The following is a 22,394-nucleotide window of genomic DNA, read 5'->3' on the forward strand; positions in this document are numbered from 1 at the left end:
GTAATTATAATTGTAAATATGTTATTTTTTTGTTTCTGTTGAATTTGAATAAAATGTATTAAAGTTAATGAAGTTTATATAAACCGTTCTTTAAATTTTGTATTAATTAACGCAAGTTTTAGTTACAATTTAAATGTCAGTGCGGTGTTTTAATTAATACTTGATTAATTCCATTAGTGTATGTAATGTATAAACAAAAATAAAAATCATATTGCATTTGAACTTAATATTAGTTTCAAAAACTTTTAAATTTATATAGAATCTGTTTATATATTTAAAATAAACTGTAATCCTTGTACAATTGGTTAGAGCATCTAAAAGCGCTAGAATTATTTGGAGCTTACAAAGCTTCGAGTGGGTAAAACAAACGAAAGTTTTCAGTAGTCCTTATTGTTATGTAATACAGTTTATTTTCACGTTTCAGCCAAGTTTAATTTGCTGTCGCAGTGTATGGAATGTATAGTGATACGTTTATATAGAGTACCGTGCCCTGCGGTTTCAAAATAACCAGTGGCGCTGTAACCCTTTGTCTTGGTCTCAGATTTCTGTATCAGTGTCCATTTATTTTTTCTTTATATGCATCGATGTAAGGCATACCGGTTTCCTCACGATGTTATCTTTCACTGTTAAATACGAACATAAAAATAAATAATATACACCTTAGGGTTGAGTGTCGCATGCCGAAGCCTCTAGGGCAAGAGTTCTCTCACGTGAATAATCTAATATTTATAAACTTCTGTATTCTAAAGATGGATGTATTCTATAGGCCTGTCACATGACCGTCAAAGATACTCTTACTTGGACTGTCCCATTGAAAAAAGAGAAGAAAACAGAGAGGACGCCCAACTGAAACCTGGGTCGTGTACTAATATTAAATATTAGTAAACATAAACTTAATAACTTCGTACTCAACGATAGGCTCTTTTTATTTATTATTCTAAAGGTTTCCGCTCTTTCACGACGTTTACAAAATCGTTTTTGACATTCATAAGCATACATCTAAGCTGAATAAACATCTCTGATTTGATTTAGATTTTAAGTTTTATACTTACCATCTGCTAAACGGAACGGCTTATCAATGTGAATTAAATTTAGTCACTGTAAATATAAAGACTGTGAGAGGCAGACACAGTTGTGTGTCTGTGTTTAGAGGTCAGCAGGATATTACAAAGCCACCCGTCAGATGCATCCGCGTTCAAATGAGAAACCGACTTTGCCTTTGTTCCGTTTGTAGTATTTTTAAACAACTCCAACAAGGAAGCTTTTAATTCGGCATTTTTTTATATGATAGAAGTAGTGTCCTACGGTCAAAAGCTGTGTTTTTTCTAATTAATTTCTTGTGTAAATTATTTTTATTAGTTATGTCTTTCAATCGAATTCGGGTCACCTGTTAGGACGCGATTATGTTGTTTTTTTATAAATACATAAAAAAATATATAATAATGATTGACACACAGATTAGAATCTTGACATCACATCAGAATAACAAAAGAAAATAATTTGACAATTACAAAATTACTTAATGCTGAAAAAATCATTCTTTGAAATTATTACTATTTGGAGCAAGGATGACCACACAATTATTGACCAAGTTTTCTTTGTATATATGTGTATGTTCGTAAATTAGACTAATCCATTCAAGCGGGGTCCCGATGAATTAATTGTCGCCGTCGCGCACCCTACGAGCTCTTGAAAAATCATTTCTTATTGTGCTCTTGAAGATTGATAGTCACACGCGATGCTCAGAGACCGTTAAATGAGATAATGGAAATATGGAATGTTCGTTCGGCTATTTGCATGAATATGACGGTCGGTAATACATGTTAAATTGTCTAAATAGAATCTCAATAATAAAAGCATAAGAAAGTAAAAAGTAATAACGATAAATGGATTTCATATAACACAGTGTCTTCACTAGATGGCGCTGCCAGCTATTTAAACGGCACTGTTAAGTTATTCCATTTTGTCTTAAGATAGTTTTAGCAAACAGTGTATACCACGCCGCGACGGCCCAAGCCGAGGTTCGAGTCTCACAGGAGACGCCCTTGCGCTAGCCGCGGGATAAAACGCCATTCTGGCCGAGCTACGCTCGCCAAAACAGCCCGATATGAGCTGTAAAGGCCCTTAAGGCCAACAGCGAGATTCCATTAAAAAAAAAATGTATACTTGTTTTCCCCGCGACGGCCCAAGCCGAGGTCAGAGACTCGCAGGAGACGCCCTTGTGCTAGCAGCAGGAAAAACGCCAATTCAGGCCGAGCTACGCTGTAAATGTACAGTGGTTACATGTGAGCTATAAAGTGTATACTTGAAAAATTATCTATGAAACAGACTTACAGGAAGAGTGTCGCAGTGATTACAGTTACTTGTTCCACCTTTTACATACATATATCATCACTTCGGACCTTGGTCACTCTTTTGAGTTCATGCAATTTTCATTTTTTAGTAGTAGTCTATTCTATCAAATAATATATTACTAATAAAATCATAATATTTAATGCAATATATTTGACTAATTTAACTATGATAAAAAATTGTACTAATAATAATAGTTACTAAATACAGTTTTTTGTTATATACACAATATAACCAATGAAAGATATTCCACGAAGCTCTTTTGTATTTTAGTAATAAAAAAGATAGACCTTTTTGATATTTAATATGACCCGTCTTCCATCGACACATCCAACAATTGATTTAGCAGATATTTCATTTATCATAAGGAGTTAACATAATACCTGACCCGAAAACTTCAAAAGGGTGGCCAATAAAGAAGATTAAAACTATAGAAAGGGGCTATTACGCCTCGCTCGAATTCCCAGTATATCAGTCCTAACTGCCTCCGACGGGGCAAGGGGCAAAGTCGGCATACACATGACCTGCAAGTTCAGTACTTCATTACGGGGTAATCGGCAAGCCAGTTTTAGGAGGCTCATAATTTTTGTTATTTAGGCTCTTTGAATTGTTATATAATATGATTCCTGAAATCCTTTATCATCTCGTCTGCATTTGTTTCATTTATTTTATAATATTTTTTAGTCTTAATTCATAATATTCTTATTCTACCGGACCCGACCCGTCTTAAATACAATAAAATCATCTAATTCTAATCTAAACCAGTCTCGAATGTACTTGAACACACCTGATGTTAAGTGATACCGCTGACATTGCTAGAAGAAATTTGGTACGCTCTTTTCTTAAAAGACGTTCCCAATTGTTTCGAAAATACTTTAGTAGACAGCTGGTAGTGGAATCCGAACATCTCTTTTGAACACTCTCCATGGTAAATACAAAACTAAACAACAAAAAACTAAACAAATATTTTAAGATCAAAATTAGCCAAATCGGACAGCCATTTTCTACTATTGACACACAGTCATTCATTGTTATATATTTTTCTATATTTCACTTACTTTATTGTACATACAGTATCGTTGTTTAAAGTGGTTATTCATACATCTAGACGTAGATAAACAAACAGATGCGACCGCGTCCTCAAACCCCATTGTGAATTCGGTTCCAGATTTATTTAAATAGCAAACCTTTGATTGCAAAAGCTCGTTATGAAACCACATAATTTGCGTACACGCTGCTCTAATCACAAGGGAATAAGGTTGGATATTGAATAATAAATCGATTTTAAACTGGTAGCTAACCCCTTTGGTAGTAAGAGGGTGAAAGGTTTTGTGTGATTGTTTCTTTTTAGCGTCAAATGCGTCGGTTACGTTTGATATGATAATTCAGTTAATAGGATGAGAGAGTGGTCGTGTATATGCATTTGCTGAATAATTTATTTGATACACCGATATAAAGGATTAGTACTACTTATGTTTTAGGTATATATGTGCTTCAGTAAATATATTATTAAAGCTATTCATATAAATAAATCAGTGGTGTTACAACTTTTTTAGGTCAAGTGTCTATCTAATAGATCTGCTGTGCCTGATACACGCCGAACGTACGCCCGAACTTTTTGGGTCTTAAGCAAGCCGATTTTCTTACTATGTTCTCTTTCAACGTTCTAGCGAATGTTAAAATGGGCACCATGGGTGCACATCCGGGAATCGAAACATCGATCTCAGTGATGAGAGGCCAACACTGCTTGTGTTATAGAACTAAATTTTCTTTTAATTGTTTTTTTTTTTTTAAATTATATATATTTTATAATGATTTTAAAATGTATCAAAAAGATTAATAATAAATGCAAATGGATCCTCATTGACATGTTACATTTCAGTGTGACTTTAAAATCTTTTTGGTACCCTCAGTAGAACCCGAAACCTATCATCATAATTAGAAACACAAAACTAAACCCAGGGAACGGTTTTAATTGTAAATTGAATTAGACGGAATCAACTTCCGCGGGTAGTCGAGCAAATTTTGGCCGTTAATGACGGGGAGGGTGGGCCAAAAAGAACTCTCTAAAACTCCGGCAGGTTTTTTGATTAACCGAAAAATTTTATACTTTATGGCCGTAATTAATGGAATGCTACATGACGTATCCCCAGTGATTAGGCGTTTTTTTGCACGCATTTGATTAAGATTTCTACTTAATGTAATTGGATATTTACATGGCGGTAGCTTACATAGAACTTTATGGAACAATAAATTCTGGTTCTTATCGTATTTTACATTAATAGGTAAGCCGCCGCCAAGATATTATAGCACGTAGTTCTAGGAAGAAGTTGCGATCGTTGAGTAAGACGGAAATCTAGGAAAAATAACTCGCGAATAAAGAACTAACGACTCAGACCGAAGTTCGCTATCGATATTGCGTAATTGCTCCTTAAAATGGAATAAATTGCATCGCTCAAGAGAACTTTGTATTTTACGGTATGTTTTAAAGTGCGGCAGTTATATGTCGTAAATTCAGTACTTTGTGACTTGTAACAATACTCTATTTTGATGTGTGATATTTTTTTATAGTACGGGAGCAAACTGGCGAGCTCGGGAGTGCGTAGGCTGCGTTAAGAATTGGCACGCTCTTTTCTTGAAGGACCCTAAGCTTAATTGGTTCAGAAATATTTCAGTGGACATCTTCCACAGAGTAGTTTAGTTGGGGAACGGCGCACGTCGAGGTGATACGAGATACGTATTCTGCCTCGGTGTCCAATGATGGAAGTCATCTGGAAAAATTAATCCGAACAAAATTACGATTGCCGTAAACAGCATTTTTAGACTTACGACTATTAAATATTGGTAACCGCCCGCTCGATTTTCTCGGCTCAACTGTTTCAACTATGAAATCAAAATCAGTTCAGGGACATTAATACCGAGATCAAACATAAAAAGAAATTGCATTGGAATTAATCGCTGACTAAAATGGAAATGTAGTCAAACGAACTTACTAATCAAGAAGTTCTATCGATTTCACATAATTGCACCTTAAAATGGGACTATATTAAAGTCGTCTAGTGGAACGGAAGAAATTTCGCTCCGCATCTTAATAAGAAGCCGAATATCCTAGATATCAGCGAACTGTTCGAATCGCCAGACTTCTTAATGAAATTTTCGGATTACGACTCGCCCCTGTTTCCCCTCCTCGTCTAACTACCGTCATTTCGTATATGGCTATCTCGAGCGACGCGTGAAGGTGCAGTTTCAAGTTTTATGCGAAATTTATTCATAACGTTGTAATTTATCCTGCTGAGTAAAATGCTTGGTAATGGGTAGCGAGATGTTTTCGTTATTAGCGGGTTCGGTTTTAATTCCATAATTCTAAGTTATCGCCTCTGTATATTGAGAAATTCTAAATTGCCTATTTCCAGCGAAATAAGGCGCATTAACATTAATATGTATTTACAACTATATACAATGTTATTCCAAAACCTTCAGTGTCGAACTAAAAATTCTAAATTGAATTGTTCACGTTTAATATTATCTGTTGATGCGGATGGGGGCTTAATTTATGCATATAAAGTTGAAGATTAAAACTTCATTATAACCAAAATGACCATAGAGCAAAGAAGTCCTAACACAAAGTGAGACGCAGTCATTATACATTCATAGACGAATGACTGCGAGAATCTCTACCAGTTATTTCTTCCTATTCTCTTCGCAGTAACCGCACCGTGATAATATAATGGTCTTCTAAAGAATCTCGATTCTGAGAAACCTCTATTTGCTACGATTTAAATGTTCGCGTGTGTAAGCCTTTGTAAATAAAAGTACGGTGTTTCTATAAAACGATTTCAGAAATTTTATGCGAAAATATATTTTTGCTTACAACTGGATTTACTTTTTTACTAACTGTATGTATATTATTTAGCTAATTCCCCGACGATATTGTCGTCATAGATATTAAGTACCTTATATATATGTATAGCATTTGTAACTAGGATGAGTAAGCACTTACAAGTTTTTTTTTTAAATTATTTACAGCGGATTTTAAAATCATCTCTTATGTTCGAGGTCATTTCTTTGAAGTTTGTCTCTGTTATGTTCATTCCCATAATTTGTTGAGTGTTGTACCTGTCGTAGCCATACATTGGATAGTATGTCAGGACATGTAATACGGCCTCTTCAACTGTATTTTTACAAGGAAACGCAGGACTGATTAACTCTGAATCTGTTAAGTACTGTGTTGATTAATAGAAATTAAGAAGCCCTTAATAAATAAGTAAGAAATCAGGAAATTGTACTTAAAAACTTGCGTGTTGAATGCTGATCAGTTTGCCTATATATTTTTTATAGAACAGTAATCGGGTCACCTGTTCCTAAGTGATGAACCCACAACACTCAATGCCAGAGAGCTCGCGAGAGCGTTGCTGACCTTTTAATAATTGGTACGGTAAACAGTTGGTGGTTCTTTTCTTGAAGGACCCTAAGACGAATTGTTTCGTCAATACTTCAGTGAGCACTTGGTTCCGCATAGTGGTGGCGTGGAAGAAATACTTGTAAGGCTCAGTTGTGCACCAACGGACGTTGTGGTGTTACAGGTGGAATTCGTATTATGCCTCGACATTCTATGATGAAACTCAGCAATAATAGTGATTTAGGATGAGTCAAAAACTTGTAGCGCCACCGGTATGCATTTAGAATTTCAGAAATACAAATGCAATTCTAACTAAGCTTAATATAGAACTCATAAATAAAAATATAAAAACTTCGTTTAAAGGTTTCGTGTCAAACAACAGTAACCCATTATTATTTTTAAATAGATGAAACGATAAATTTAATTTACACTATAATTTCTGTTTTGTTTACATAGAGTGAGCAAATTTAAAAAAATACTATGATTAGAATCACTGCTTAATTGCTTCGTTATTTATTGGTGTGCGATTAAATGTGACCTTAAATTTTACGACGAAATTGTTTGGCTGTATTAATAACATTTACATATACTGCCAAATAAGATCTTTCTGTAGGCTTATTCGATAATGTCGGAAAAAATATATACATACATAATATCGTTACTGTAAACTCACTCTGCGAACATTTAAAGATTTCCACAGTGTCGGATACAGCATTGAGTAGACGCAACGTCTCCGAGTTCTTGGAGTACACTTGGGTAGCTCACCAACCCCGCAAGACTTTAAGTTGTCTTACTTGCAGTATTTCGAGGATTTAATTAATTAAACTCTTAATTCCATATGATGTCGAGTGACTAAACCCCAATATAACTATCAATACCCTTAAAGCTGATGTTGCTTAACTTATCACTATGGACGGCGTTATCATTGAACATCAGATCAACCTCCTGCCCGTTTGTCCACTAATATATAAAAAAAAGCCTTCTTGGACAGCCGAGCAAGACCGCGACTTCATATGTAGTATAGTGCACAGCATACGAATTTTACTATTGATTTCCAGGATATATCTTCATTGTATCCCAATTGTCACGTGCAAACGAGGTTTTTTAATCTGTTTAATTTAAAAAGCTTTATATTTGTGAAATTACGATAAAGACTACTTTATTGAGTTGTTTACTTTGATTTATGAATGTTGAAATAAGCGGAAGTTAAATAATATTTGATTGTTTAGTTTGATTAGTTTTGTGTTTTATAGTAGGCATATATTTTTTTATTGTATTAGTAATAACGGTAGCGGCGTTGGCCTAGTGGCTTAAGCGTGCGACTCTCATCCCTGAGATGGTAGGTTCGAGGCCCGGCTGTGCACCAATTGACTTTCTTAGTATGTGCCATTGAACATTCTCTCAAACGGTAAAATAAATCATCGTGAGGAAACTTTTACCGTAGACCCAAAAAGTCGACAACGTGTGTCAGACACAGGAGGCTGTTCACCTACGTGCCTGTTAGATTTACAAATGATCATAAAACAGATAGAGCAATTTGAGGCCCAGACGTAAAAAGGTTGTAGCGCCACTGATTTTTTTATTATTAATAACAATTAATATATAATAATTATGTAGAAATACATAAATAAATTCAATTGTTTGCCTAGCGGTCTTATTAAGTGGCAGCTAGGTGAGGGATACTGGGTTCGATTACCGGTTCGAATGCAAGTTTTAATTGTAATTGCCTGTCAATAAATAAATCTCTCGAAAGGGGTTTTAAATATAAAGTGAATCCCATGTTATTTTCTTACACAGTTGACTATAAATTTGCGAATCTTCATTTTAGATCACATTTTCGCTTAAACGCCCAAAACACGTACAAAACATGCATTCGCGTAGCGTGGTGCTAACAAGCTTCAATTCTATTACAAAATTAGTGGATGTCTTCGAAAAGCTCCATTTTGCCAAATAACGCTCGGCTGACTCGTAGAAATCCAAGGAATTTTCAAAATATCGTCGCAAGCTAGTATTGAACTACTGCATATATGTATCATATTCATACTGTTAATATTATGGTGTAACAGCAGTTTTAGCGAAGTAGAACGAGATACAATTTTCAATGAAAAACTGGCAGGAAATGAAAATTTAGAAGCTTTTTTTAATAACTTGCATAATTGGTAATATTTTTTTGTTATTTTTTTTATGGACTTATATAACTTATAATACTAACAAATTATTTGACTACTTTAAAATTAAAAAGAAGGACTAGGGTCTGTCATCCATGAGGTCTTAGTTTCGAATTTGGGCTGTGCACCAATCTACTTTCTATGTACGCATACTCACTCGTACGGTGAAGGAAATCGTGAGGTTTCCTTCAGCCTTATACCCAAAAATTTGACGTTGGACAGGCACAGAAGGCTTGTCTCTAACTTGCCTATTGAGAGAAATGATCAAGATAGAGATTTCTCTATATTTGGCCCGAAAAGCTGTAGCGCCTCTTGTTTTCGATTTGAACATAAAAACATCTCCATTCAGTCCTCTGTCTTTCCAAACCCGTAACAAACATCCAAGGCTGGTGACTAACTAAGAAACCAGTTAAGCAGCGAAATCAGATATGGAATTGGTGACTGCTGGACTGACTTTTTGAAGCTTCAAAACACTCGTGTCATAGCTATCATATATCCATTTATTTTCGGATCGTACGCTCAAACCCCATCATTGTGGGTAAAGTTCGTTAACTTATCTTTAAAATTAGATAATATGAAAAAAATGACCTTTCTCTTTTTGACAGGATTGACTTAGCCTGCACGAAGATACATTCTACCTTTCACCAAGTAAGGAGCAGATAGTGTCATGTTATACAATAAAAAAGGAAAAAATATTTTCATACAATTATAATAAAATAGTTAGCCCTTGAATAAACTAGACAGAGAATAGAGAATATTTTAACCACCAAAACCACCGTGTCGTGGATATAAATGTTACAAAGCGTTTTATAAATATAAATAAATAATAATATAATTAAACTTAAAATACCAACGCATGAAAAACTTAGGTTTTTATAAAGAATAAAAAGTACAAGTGCTCATGGCTTCTTACGAACATCAGCTTAGTAAATATAAAATAATTTTAAGTAAATATTTCAAGTTATTTTTCCGAAAATGGTATAATCTTAACAAACTTTTACAGTAAAATGTTAAAATGGCAAATAGAAATCTAATTTATTTGTATGACGCGGGGAAAAATGAAATGTCATTATATTCAATTGTCCCATCTCAGCCCCTGTCAATAAAACAAAGCTGAAATAAAAAAATTAAGTCACAAAGTTTTATTAATGCTACAGCTATTGTTGGGATTTAGGCTTTTACTTGATAAAATAAATATTTCGAAACTCATATAAAACAGTGACCTTTATTATAAAAATGTAGTAATGTAATGCAGGCTAGTACCAATTACATAGAATAACATTTTTTTTTATTATTTAATTTTGAATATTTAGGGATTAATAATCATGAAATTAAGCTATATTTTTATCTTCTAGGTACTCATTAACGCTATAATAACATTTACGTATAAGAAGTTTTTTTTAGTTTGTTTGTAAATATGTGTATCTTTTTTTCATTTCTTAGTGTCTCAGGTAGTTTATTATAAATTTTGATTGACATGACTAGTGGGCTTGATGCATGTATTTGTAATCGTACTCGAACTAAACGTTTTTTTTTTACATAATAGTCAGCCTTTATGTACCATGGGTTGAGTGTGATTAATACATTTATGAAAATATAATTTTACTTTTAAAACTTGTAAAGTTGTCACTGACAATGTTTTTGCTTTACGCCATATATTTAATATAGCATAAATTCAGCATTCAAAACGTGAACAAAAATCTAATATTTTCTAGTTTATATCCTATAAAAAAATCAGTTTTATAATCAATAAATTCTTCACATGTTTCGGCGTAATTGCTAACTATACATTAGAAATAAATATTATAATTATATTCCCCATATTTGCAGTAACAAAAAGTACAAAAATGTCGATAGACCCCATTCTCATACTCACTCTCAAGTGTTTTCTTTACGGATATAGCACCCTTTCATCGTGTTTATCCTTTCTGGCTCTCCCCTTGTTGGTGTAATTTTGATGTTATTCCATTTTACTAACAAATGTTTGTCGTGATAATGTTCTGTACAAGTGTTTTTCTAGTAAAAACAGTTCTATATTCTCAATAAAGCTGTAAGTTGTGGTTGTAAAAGGCTTCCTTCATTTTAGGTTTACAAGGCAAAGTAATTATTCTCTGTCTAGTTTATTCAAGGGCTAACTATTTTATTATAATTGTAAGAAAATATTTTTTCCTTTTTTATTGTATAACATGACACTATCTGCTCCTTACTTGGTGAAAGGTAGAATGTATCTTCTTGAAGGCTAAGTCAATCCTGTCAAAAAGGGAAAGGTCATTTTTTTCATATTATCTAATTTTAAAGACAAGTTAACGAACTTTAAACAAATAAATTAACACAGTATTACTATAATTACTATAAAGACTGTGAGGGCAAAGCGCATTCATTATTTTGTCATTCGATTTGTGCGAATATTATATAATAAACATTATATTATATGTTAATATTATACATTCCGTCTCGTAGGACCAATAAAATCCATTAAAATTGTTCATACCTTCAATGTTGTAGTGATAAATACAGCAACCCTTGTAATAAATAAACACCTACAAACGGAAGTCCCATACATAACCTATTAAGTAATCCATTTACTTGTTTTATCGCACACAAATTCTGATATCGAATAATTACGTCATAAATTAAGACTCGTTACATACACTGCGATTACACGCCGCCGCTCCAAGCTTAATCTGAAATTTATAACAATGATAATGAATCTTTTGTATTTTTACTTATATTATGATGAAAGTATGTGATACATTTAGTCGGCTATCGCTTAGGAATACCATTATCAAACAACTGTCTTGATAAAGGTCGTACTAAATACTCCAACGAGTAGATCTTCGGGCTCCGTAAATTTAAAAATGGATTAAATTAATAAATTAAATGTATTTTTTTCTTTATTTACAGGTGAGCTATGCTTGTTTACTTGTGAAAAAGATGATTAATATGGTGAGTTAAAAATTTCAAAGAATCTTCTAGAAAGTTTTGTAGTATCGAGTCCCAAATCGCTTACTATCGACGACCATAACGTCTTCAAGTTGTCGAACATACTAACTTGTCCTACAGATTAAACAATTAACTAATCAACCGTCACCAGAATGCCGCGGCACTAATCAAAGAACATCCTCCCTCCCGCAGTCCCGTAGCTCAAGTTTTCAACTCAATCAGGGCTTTAATATTTGCACAAAACGAGGATAATTTTGTTAAACGGTTTTCGTTGGAGTTCTAAGTAACATAACGTTTGATATACGGGATTTTAATTGTAACGTGAACGCTTTGGCAATTTTGATTCAAGTGAAAAAAACGCATTTTTTTAATCGTAATATGTACGTTTATAAAGCAGATTTGCATTCCGCTAATTGATATATTTTTATATTACCCGTTTTTAAGGCACTTTTGCGGCGCACTACCATTATGTGGCACTTGCGAGCTCTCTGACATCAAGAGTGTCAATGGGCGGCGGTATCACTTAACATCAGATGAGCCTCCATTCCGTAAGCCCCTGTTTCTATAAAAAAAAACTTGTTTGCTTTAACGAAAAGTTTTTCAGCGTAATATCTATTTATAATATCAGATGTAAAAAAGCTGAAGTTCAATGTGGATAAAATATGCTCGGTTCGAATCGTCGATGACCAATCCCTCTCCGAGCGGCTCGATCCTTTGGCGTTGCGTAGAGATGTGGGGTCACTCTGCATCTTCTACCGCATTTACCATGGAGAGTGTTCAGAGGAGTTGTTCGGATTAATACCTGCAGCTGAGTTTCAGCATCGGACGTCGAGGCAAAACACAAAATTCCACCCGTATCACCTCGACGTCCGACGTTCCGAACGACTGAGCGTTTTTCAAGGCAATTTTTGCCGCGCACCACCGCTATGTGGACCCGGCTGCCCGCTGAGGTGTTTCCGAACCAATTCGACTTAGGGTCCTTCAAGAAAAGAGCGTACAAATTCTTAAAAGGCCGGCAGCGCACTCGCAAGCCCTCTGGCATTGAGAGTGTCCATGGGCGGCGGTATCACTTAACATCAGGTGAGCCTCCTGCCCGTTTGCCCCCTATTTTATAAAAAAAAAATGTAAAAAAGCTGAAGTTCAATGTGGATAAAATATTCGTGCGTTCTTAAACCAAATATTCCATCGTGTATTTTTCCAGTACGGTTATTAACGAGCTACGTATTAAACCACCAATTAAAACTTTGGTGGTACAAAACCGTATTGAAAACAACTTGTTAGGTATTTTGATGTTCGCCTAATTCTGGACTTTACCTTCGATTCGGGACAAAGTTTAAGTCTTTTGAGTTGGATTTTGGTAGTAACTTTCCTAAAATTACAACCGAGTCTTTTCAATATTTCATTCAGATAAATGTAATTTAATGTCGTGGAAATTGGTGTTTTTTTGACGCTAAGAGGTTAAGATGAATAAAAAATTGCGTAAAACTACAAAAATTTCCTCAAAATTGTGTACTGCTAATAATAATAACAATATTTTAAAATACAAATCTGCCTGTGTCCTATAATACAGATGTTTTTCAGAACACTTACAGTAATTAAATGCGTTACGCGGACCTTCGGTGGTTCGTACTTACTTTCAATTAAAATAATTCAGTTTGTAACGTTAAAAATAATATAAGCTCTTACAGTCTCATACAAAAATAGATTCAATTCCATTATCAGTCAAAAGGCTTTTTATAAAAGTGTTAAATATGTAAGAGGTATTGAGGAGGCGCCGAAAGTGTGAGTCAACAGTAAGTAATGTATGGAGGTTGAAAGTATTTTTTCAGCCGCGATTTGGCGTCTTTCATTTGCTAAAACATTCGCAATATCGGCCTAGTCAACAGACTTATATAGAACTAGACAGTTCAACTTTTGAACAATATTTTTTACTTTATTATATACAAAATTAATACTCAGCATGTGTAAGTTTTGAGCAAAAGTACACAATAGGAGATATATAAACATTTAATTTTATGTTTACGATACGATTTACGTTAAATGCACACATTTTTTATTCGTATTAAGAATCATGTAATATTGAAAATAAAATTCAATAACATTTACTATAAATTTTGAACATTCATCAAAAAAAATATAGGAAATATGTCGCATCTATAAGATAGCACGTCTTCACCAAGAAAGTGATGAATGCAGCGAGTTTGTTCACGTCAAGATGCGGAAATCTCAAAGAAACCCGTAGCGGAAACAAGTGAACCGCGCCCGCCCGCCCTGATTGGCAGCGAGGGCGGACGGGTCTCAAAATTAAGACCTTTTTTCATTTCTCACCCTACATTTTGTTGGAATTCGTAGCACTATTTTAATACTTCTATAATAAAACTATTATTATGGATCTTTGGAATACTTAGAAGTACATTTTTATATATATGCTAAATTTAATGTCGTAAGGATCAGCGATGTGTTACTCTTAAAGCACCACAAGAATTACTTTATTTTAAAGTTCTTAAACTTCTAAGTATCGATGTAACATCAATACATATCCGCAACGTGAGCGAATTGCAGATAACTCCAATATACAGTGGTAGCAAGGCTCCTCAAATCTAAAAGTAAATTGCATTTACAACTTTTAAATCTTCAGTTTTATGTCTGATCCTACATCCCGGTCATAAATAGCGGATCGACATAAAAACGGATCGGTAGGCTTTTCCAATCCGACATAATATTTACGAGAGGCCACTTTAACGCCTCTATTTACTGATGACGCTGTAAAGACATGACGATAAACGTTTGACGTGCTATTTTGCCCTCGTTACACTGAAATTATTTGGATGGAACTTTATTTATATTTTATTTTGGGAAACAAGCTTGTATGGTAATATGATGACTATCGCCTTGTTTGTCATATCTATGTCGTTATATTCCCCCACATTGTCTACTATTCGTTTGCAACATCGCGCTACCACAAGTTTCAAAACGTTTACATTACAGATTATTTCTATTTCCCTTAAAAATTATTTAAAACGTGGCTAATTTGGAGGCGAAACTTTGCCCGTTTACACAGCAAAGATAATTCAATTTACGTAACTCTAAAAAGCGGCGGCGCCGGCGACCGAAAAAGACGAAACCTGTGTATTTTTCAAACAAATCCGAGACAGCAAAAGTTGTAGCGCAACGGATCCCAGTCCGCCTTTTCCTACGATCTGAATTGCAAATGGCACCGCGATGACGGCTTTATATAAAACTAAAAGTGTCGCGCAAACTTCGGATTAAACTTCCCCCGCAGGTATAGAAACAAAAACCTCACTTACAATTATGATAATTTCCGTCGTATCTCACCGGATTGAATTTGCATGGCCGCTATCCATGGCTATGTCAACTAAGCTACCTTCCTTGATGAATAATGGAATCCCGCTACTTACCTGAGATATTAACATATTTATTAATAACATAAATATGAGACGTCCGCTTCGCTCGGCGCCTGAACGACGAATGGTCGCGCTGGCGTGACTGTTGACATTTCGGGAGATACCCGCAAACTTGGCAAGCGGTAAAGCTTATACTGAATTGTTCTGAAGCGAGCTAATGTATGGCATTCGTTAAATAAATTGAGTTAGTACGTTGCGACAGTATTCATTCAGTTAATGCGTACGGAATTCAACACAAATATAGCAGACACGGTACATGTTTAAGTTCAACGAGTTAAGTTACGTTGGAGCAATGTTGTACAAGTTTTGATCTGTCGTTCGTTATTGGTAAGATATCTTTAATATTTACGTATTATATTTTTAACAAAACTGTATAAGGGACAGACCAACGCTAAAAGCCACATAAAAAGTATCGAAATTAAGTCTCCAGGGTACCGTCGAAATCCTCGCAACTTTTTTATAACGGCATTAAATCATTAGATTTCCCTGTGGTCTACAGAAGAGGGGAGATGCAACTTCATAGCTAAATTAAATACGTGGATTGCAGGTGAATCGACCGTAAAAAACCGTGTGTCCGTCTGCCTGTTGACCTTAATTTATCGGACCCTGGAGGCGAGCGATCGAGCGTGCCGGAATTTCAAGAAATACTGGAAATTTCAAGTTGGACCGTTTATTTGTCTGTATCGGGAGTAATGCGGTGCTTTATTTAACAAAAGTTTCTTATTCAAGAGTGCATCTCTTCAATATATATTTCCACGCGCCCTGGACTATTTTTGCATAGAACAATACATTTTCATGTATCAAAATCTAGAACAGTTTTGTGGTTGAGCTCGTTGCGCTAACTATTAATTGATAATAACGATATCTAATTAGTCATAATCAAACATTTGACCTAATTTAATAACCAAAGCACACAGTACGAGCGTTGTGGTTGTTGATATTTTACATAAATGGCCACCGAATTTCGCTCACTTTGTATGTATCGATTGGGAAATATAGGTCAGTCATGAATTACATGGATTTTATAACAGTTTTTGCTTGGCCCAAGTCCCAGTCGTAACTATGGCTTTCTTGGTTTTATTTGAAATTGGCTAAACAAAGTTGACCCAATTAGCTTCACTGATTTGCTTATCCAATACATAGTTATAAGCGTGTAACCGCGACGCTAATTTCGTGAGTTTTAATGCAATTAATAATGATTTTAGTTTTAAAACAGATTGGGATAGCCATTTTCTTTCTGAACATTAACAAAAAAATGTTTACTTACTTAAAAAATTGCCTCGCCGTGATTTTGATAATATCCCATATTAGCTGTCAGTTGTCAATTTTTCCCGCGCAGCGCCGTCATGGCGGCAAGTCAGACGTCATTATGCGCAACGGAACACTGCGCCAAGTTTCTGCTGCGTTCTGAATAATGCATGTATTCCCGCACATTAAACCGATACAGCGCGGATTAAATATGGAGCCTGTTTAGTCATTCACTAACTACAAGGTGAGAATATACTGCTCTTGTCTCCAAGATTTAATTTCGCGTACCAACGAATTAATTGCGATGTCAACTGGCGGTTGTCTACGTGATAATTGAGTACATCGCGTAACGCTCGCTAATGTAATAAACCAATGTACTCTGAATGTTCACAATTGAAGTTGTTCTGTGAATATACAGAGAACAGAAAGACTTTTTAATCTTCAACAGATGAAATATGTAATACGTTTCTCGGGAAATGAAGGCCTTTTATTAGTTTTCGTTTATATAAGAAGGAGCAAATGGGCATGAGTTTCACCTGATGTTAAGTGATACAGCCCATGGAAACTCTCAATGCCCGAGGGCTCGCGACTACGTTGCTGGCCTTAAGAGAATTAGTACACTTTTCTCGAAGGAGCCTATTTATTTGTATTCTAGTAGTAGTTAGTATTTTGTATTCTGCCTTAACGTTAGAGGATGACTCAACTTCTACAAATAAATGCGGCAGAAGATGCAGAGAGACCCCACATCTCTACGCAACGCCAAAGGATCAAGCCGCTCGGAATATGACTGGTTATCTACGATTTGAAATGTTCTTAATACATACTAACGTAACGAATAATAAGGCAGTGCTGACCTAGTGGTTTCAGCGTTCGACTGTGATCCCTGGGGTCGTAGATTCGATTAAGACCAAACACTTTCTATGTGCACATTTAACAGTTGTTCATACCGTTAAGCATAACATCGTGAGGAAACCGGCATTAGAGGCAAATAGTCGACGAAGTGTGTGATTCAGAGTTGGCTGATCACCTGCTTGTTTATTAGAAAAGAGAAGATACAGATATCTGAGGCCCAGACGTATAAGGTTGTGCCAAATGTATATACACTAAACTTACATTTACGAACGAGGACTTCCTTAAAACTCCTCACCACTAGTTAATGGCTGACTATTATGATTAGAGATACTTGAAACTGGCATAAAACAATTGCCGTAATATTAAAAAAGTAAATATTGTAAGGAGGTTACAGTGAACATTCTTAAAGATCACATATCGTATGCGCTATCGCTCTCACAGACGAACAGTCGTGTTCCGTAATTGCGACCACTGCCCTACTTCCATAAATGCTTGTGAATTGTGATGCATGTACTAAAGATTCTAATGGTGGGATTCATTGGTATCGATGATTTGCATGGCGAATTTTATATCGTGGAATTTTGATCTAGTATGTTAATTATAATCTTTACACGGTGCTTAACCGTTTGAATACTTGGACCGCTTACTCAGAGCAAAAATCTTGACGGCTTATTTAAATTCTTTACTTAATTTACTGCAGAGATTAGAAATTTTTTTAGCTTTAAAAAAACAAATATACTCAAGATATAGCCAACGATGTAATATATAATATTAACATATTATCCTTGATAAATGTGAACACAATAATAATTATATTCTAAACATAAGCAAGACCAGTATATCAGATTAAAAATATTGATTAAGTTTATAAAAACTCTAAGTAACGTACTCTTTCGTCTCTGACAAATTGTATTTACTCTGTGATGAGAAGGGATAGATAAGTACTTTAATTAAAGCGGTGAAACTATACATTTAATGTCTTTAGTGATAATCTAATAAACAGTATTTACACTTTTCTTAACCTACATAGTAATAATTAAAATTTTAAAGATATTTAAAAAGTTGGTCCCAGTGGCAGTGTAGCTAGCAGCATTACCTCGCTGTGTCACAATTCTTATTCGAAGAAATCACCAGCTCTGCGTCCATTTATGTCTTTTAAATCATTAAGCGCAAAATTGCTTAAAATCTTACCTGAACCTTAAGCTGTATGCAGAATGCACCTGTAAATAGTTAACGAGGTATTGTGCAACGAGTTGCGGTGGACGTATTGGTAATGAATATTTAACAAGATATCATTTGTAGACACGGATATGTGGGACATATGGGCGGCAACTTTAGCTTATCAATAAATATAGCCTTATAACGTAGTATTTGTTAATTGAAACTTATTTTTGTATGTGATGGCATAAATACTACTTTTAAGAGACATGTGTAATAGCAATGGTTTGATGTATCTTTGTTTCAAAAAATAGAACAGTGTTGGCCTAGTGGCTTTAGCGTACGACTCTCATCCCCGAGGTCGTAGGTTCGATCTCCTGTGCAATGGACTTTCTGTCTATGTGCGCATTTAACATTCGTTTGAACGGTGAAGGAAAACATCGTGAGGAAACCAAGCCTTAAATCCAAAAAGGCGTGTCTCAAGCACAGAAAGCTGGTGATTAGCTTTACTTTTACATGCCTATAAGATTGACAAGTAATGATGAAACAGGTACAGAAATCTGAGGCTGATCTTAAAAGGCTGTAGCGGGCTCAAAAACTTTTGGAACGTTTTATAAAATTTTGACCCTTAGAATCCTTTCTTATTCATAGGATATAGAATATTTAAATATAACGAAAATTATACAAATAGAAATCCCTATATCACGTACACTGCGGAACTATTACGGACAATAGATCAAAGTGATACAGGCTTATAGAAGATATTAATATCTCCAAAACGAGTCTGCGATACTATGATCTATTGCATATTTAATAAAATAGGAGTACAGCAGTACACTACTTTAGTTGAACCTTATGTTATTTAAACACGGATGAGAAGCATGGCTAAATGTTCGGATCCAGTCTGCTCTTCAGGCTATTGACCACTGCGCGACGCCCAAGTCGAGTTCCGAGTCTCGCAGGAGACGCCCTTGCGATAGTCGCGGGAAAATGCCCATTACCGCCTAGCTAAGCTGTAAAGGCCAACCGCGAAATTCAATTTCTAAAAAAAAAGTCGCCCAGATTTTTGGAAGTGTAAATATTTTTGAATTTGGAACGGCTTTACAAAACCACATTCATATTATAATATCCGTTGACATATTCACAAAAAGCAATAAACGCGATATTAACTCCGCTAGGTCTTAGCCGTTGATTAAATTCGGTTCGCCACATTGTTCGCCATTATTCAAGAATGTAATAACTGTCTAGGACTGTATTGTTAGCGTCACTTTTGTTGCGCCTTTGTTAACATCGGCACAGAGATTGCTATCTCTATTTTATTTAATCGTATCAACTTACCAACTGACCTATATTTAATATACTATTAGGGCAGTAAGTCATGCGTTCAATCCACATTTTCACTCGTACATTTCTTAATGTGCATATAACTGACTCCGTACGATGACACTAAACGTTATAAGGACACCTGTATATCAAAGACACTCAAAATAATGTAACAACCGTCGAAACTAAAGCCTATTTTGAGGCTTACAAATCGTAACATAAAAATGGTTCCGAATTTTAAGACCGCTATAATCATTGTATCGCTCTCGAAGACAATACTGGATAATTAAATCAAATTCTATCAACAGAAAGAGTTTTTTTATGTATGAACATTCAGCCCACCTAACGTGTATATTACTAAAAAAATTGCTATAATATATTTGTAAATAAAACTTGTAGAAATTCCTCGTAGAAACAGGGCTATCGTTATAACTCACAACTATCAAACAAATTAAACGCTCGCTACAATTTCACAGATACAATTCATTTTGCGACGACAATAGTTTCACCGCGAAATGTCACTTGTTCGACTAACTGTATTAAGAATTCCATAAACAATGTTCCAGTTCAGAAATAGCTCGGCATAGAGTAAATAGACTTGTGTCCGCGTCGATATTTCTCAATAATGCATTTGATAGAGCAGTTCCAATTCATTACTATTTTATAAATGTGAATTATTAATATAGATAGACGACAGTTTGTGTTTTTAGTTGTTGTTTTTTATGAAAATCACGTAATTTTAAATCCAAAATTTAAACACTGTTTATAGAAAAAGTTAAAAAAAAATCAATGGCCCTACAACCTTTTTTAATCTAATAGGCAAGTAGGTAATCAGTCTTCTGTGCCTGACGCACACCGTAGACTGTTTTGGCCTAAGGCAAGCCGGGTTCCTCACGCTGTTTTTCTTCACAGTTCGAGGGAATGTGAAATGCGCACATAGTCATTGTCCATTGGTGCACAGCCGGGGACCGAACCTACGACCTGAGGGATAAAAGTCTCACGCTGAAGCCACTAGGCTAACATTGATCAATAGAAAAATTGTTATTTTTACATAATAAATTGTTTATTTGCAAAGAAAGATACATTCAGATTGATTTATTATTTAAAAGCCGCACAATCAGCCATATAAAAATAGTCATATAGATTTCAAAACTCATGGTTATCTCCTAAACTATAAATTAACTTTGTTTTAAAAAAATTATCACCTTTCCCTCGAAAACATTACACGGCACTAATAACTGGGAAGGTGTTTAAATAAAATTGGTGTAACAATGTTTTTAATACATCGAAGTGCAACATGGACAGTTTCTTATGTTAAATATCCTTTTAAGGAAATTAGGTTACTTTTAAATTACTTATAGGTCTTAAGTTAGACTAGACCATAATGTGTCATTGTACAGAGAGAACATTGATTTAAAAAAAATATTAAATAACCACAATGTATTCCTACGTAGCAGGTACTTTGGCCCAATTAATGGGAATTGGATCGCGCTAGTGACTCATTACAGCGAATGCTTGCATTGTAATTGGAATTATTGGTAAAGCCTGGCCTAGCCTTTAATCTTCCCGAGTATTAATGGGTCAAGATGCATGTAGGCCTTTGAGGCTACTGTGTTTATAAATGACCATATTAAAACGCTAACCTCAGAAGGGAAGTTCAATCAGTAACAGTTGTAATTATTTATGAGAAATTTTTCTTTATCAAGTTTTCGTCGGTTTCAATATGAAACAGAGGTGTTGGCCAAGTGGCTTCAGCGGGTGGCTTTAATTCCTGAGGTCGTAGGTACGATGCCCGGCTGTGTACCAAACAACTTTCTGTATATATGTATCTTTAATATTCGTTCGGCCGGTGAAGGAAAACATCGTTTGGCTGGTATGCCGATTATCATTAGACCCAAAAAGTTGAGACCGCGTGTCTGGCACAGATGGCTGTTCACCTTGCCTATAAGATTGACAACTGATCATGAAACAGTTACAGAAATCTGAGGCTAGGGATAACTAGAAAGGGTCGTAGTGGTTTATTTTAACAAGCATTTATTGATGGAATTAAGCAGTTCAGGTTCAACGACTACATTACTATCTATTATATATGTATATGAATAGAAATAAGTTAATAAATTTAGTAAACCTATTTGTTTAAACCTATGCGGACGAATAACTCGCATGGTTACGTGAAGTTATCTATAGTTTAAATGGTTTTACTAAGCAACCAATCATCAATTATTTATATTATATAAAAAATTGAAATGTCAGAATAAAAAATTTGCTACCCGTAAATAACTATCAACATTTTTAAATCGCCTAAATAACACCTTTTAATTGGAAAACTATCAAAATAAATTGGTGCTCTATATTTATTGCGGGACGCAACATATTTTGACAGGTTCTTTCGTCCAACAATTTGAAAATACTTATGATATAATAACACTTGCATTTGAACTATATAAATTACAATTTTTATTTTTAATTCAAATCGCATTTTACTTCTTCAACCAATGAATTTAAAACAAAAATTCAAAGCTATCA

General features: G+C 34.8%; 1 protein-coding gene across 6 annotated transcripts in view; it reads left to right on the forward strand.

Annotated features, from left to right (window-relative positions):
- LOC123712491 (teneurin-m) overlaps positions 1 to 22,394 on the forward strand; it is a 207,258-nt gene that overhangs the window by 107,235 nt on the left and 77,629 nt on the right. Inside the window, exon 2 of one of the 6 annotated variants that reach the window (XM_045665606.1) lies at positions 11,824 to 11,865. The exons of the other annotated variants lie outside the window; for them this stretch is intronic. The gene's annotated coding sequence lies outside the window, so the exon portion shown is untranslated. The remainder of the gene's footprint in view (positions 1 to 11,823; positions 11,866 to 22,394) is intronic. 6 annotated transcript variants of the gene reach the window in all.

This window comes from Pieris brassicae, chromosome 7 (assembly GCF_905147105.1).
Source record: "Pieris brassicae chromosome 7, ilPieBrab1.1, whole genome shotgun sequence".
NCBI classification, from domain to species: domain Eukaryota; kingdom Metazoa; phylum Arthropoda; class Insecta; order Lepidoptera; family Pieridae; genus Pieris; species Pieris brassicae.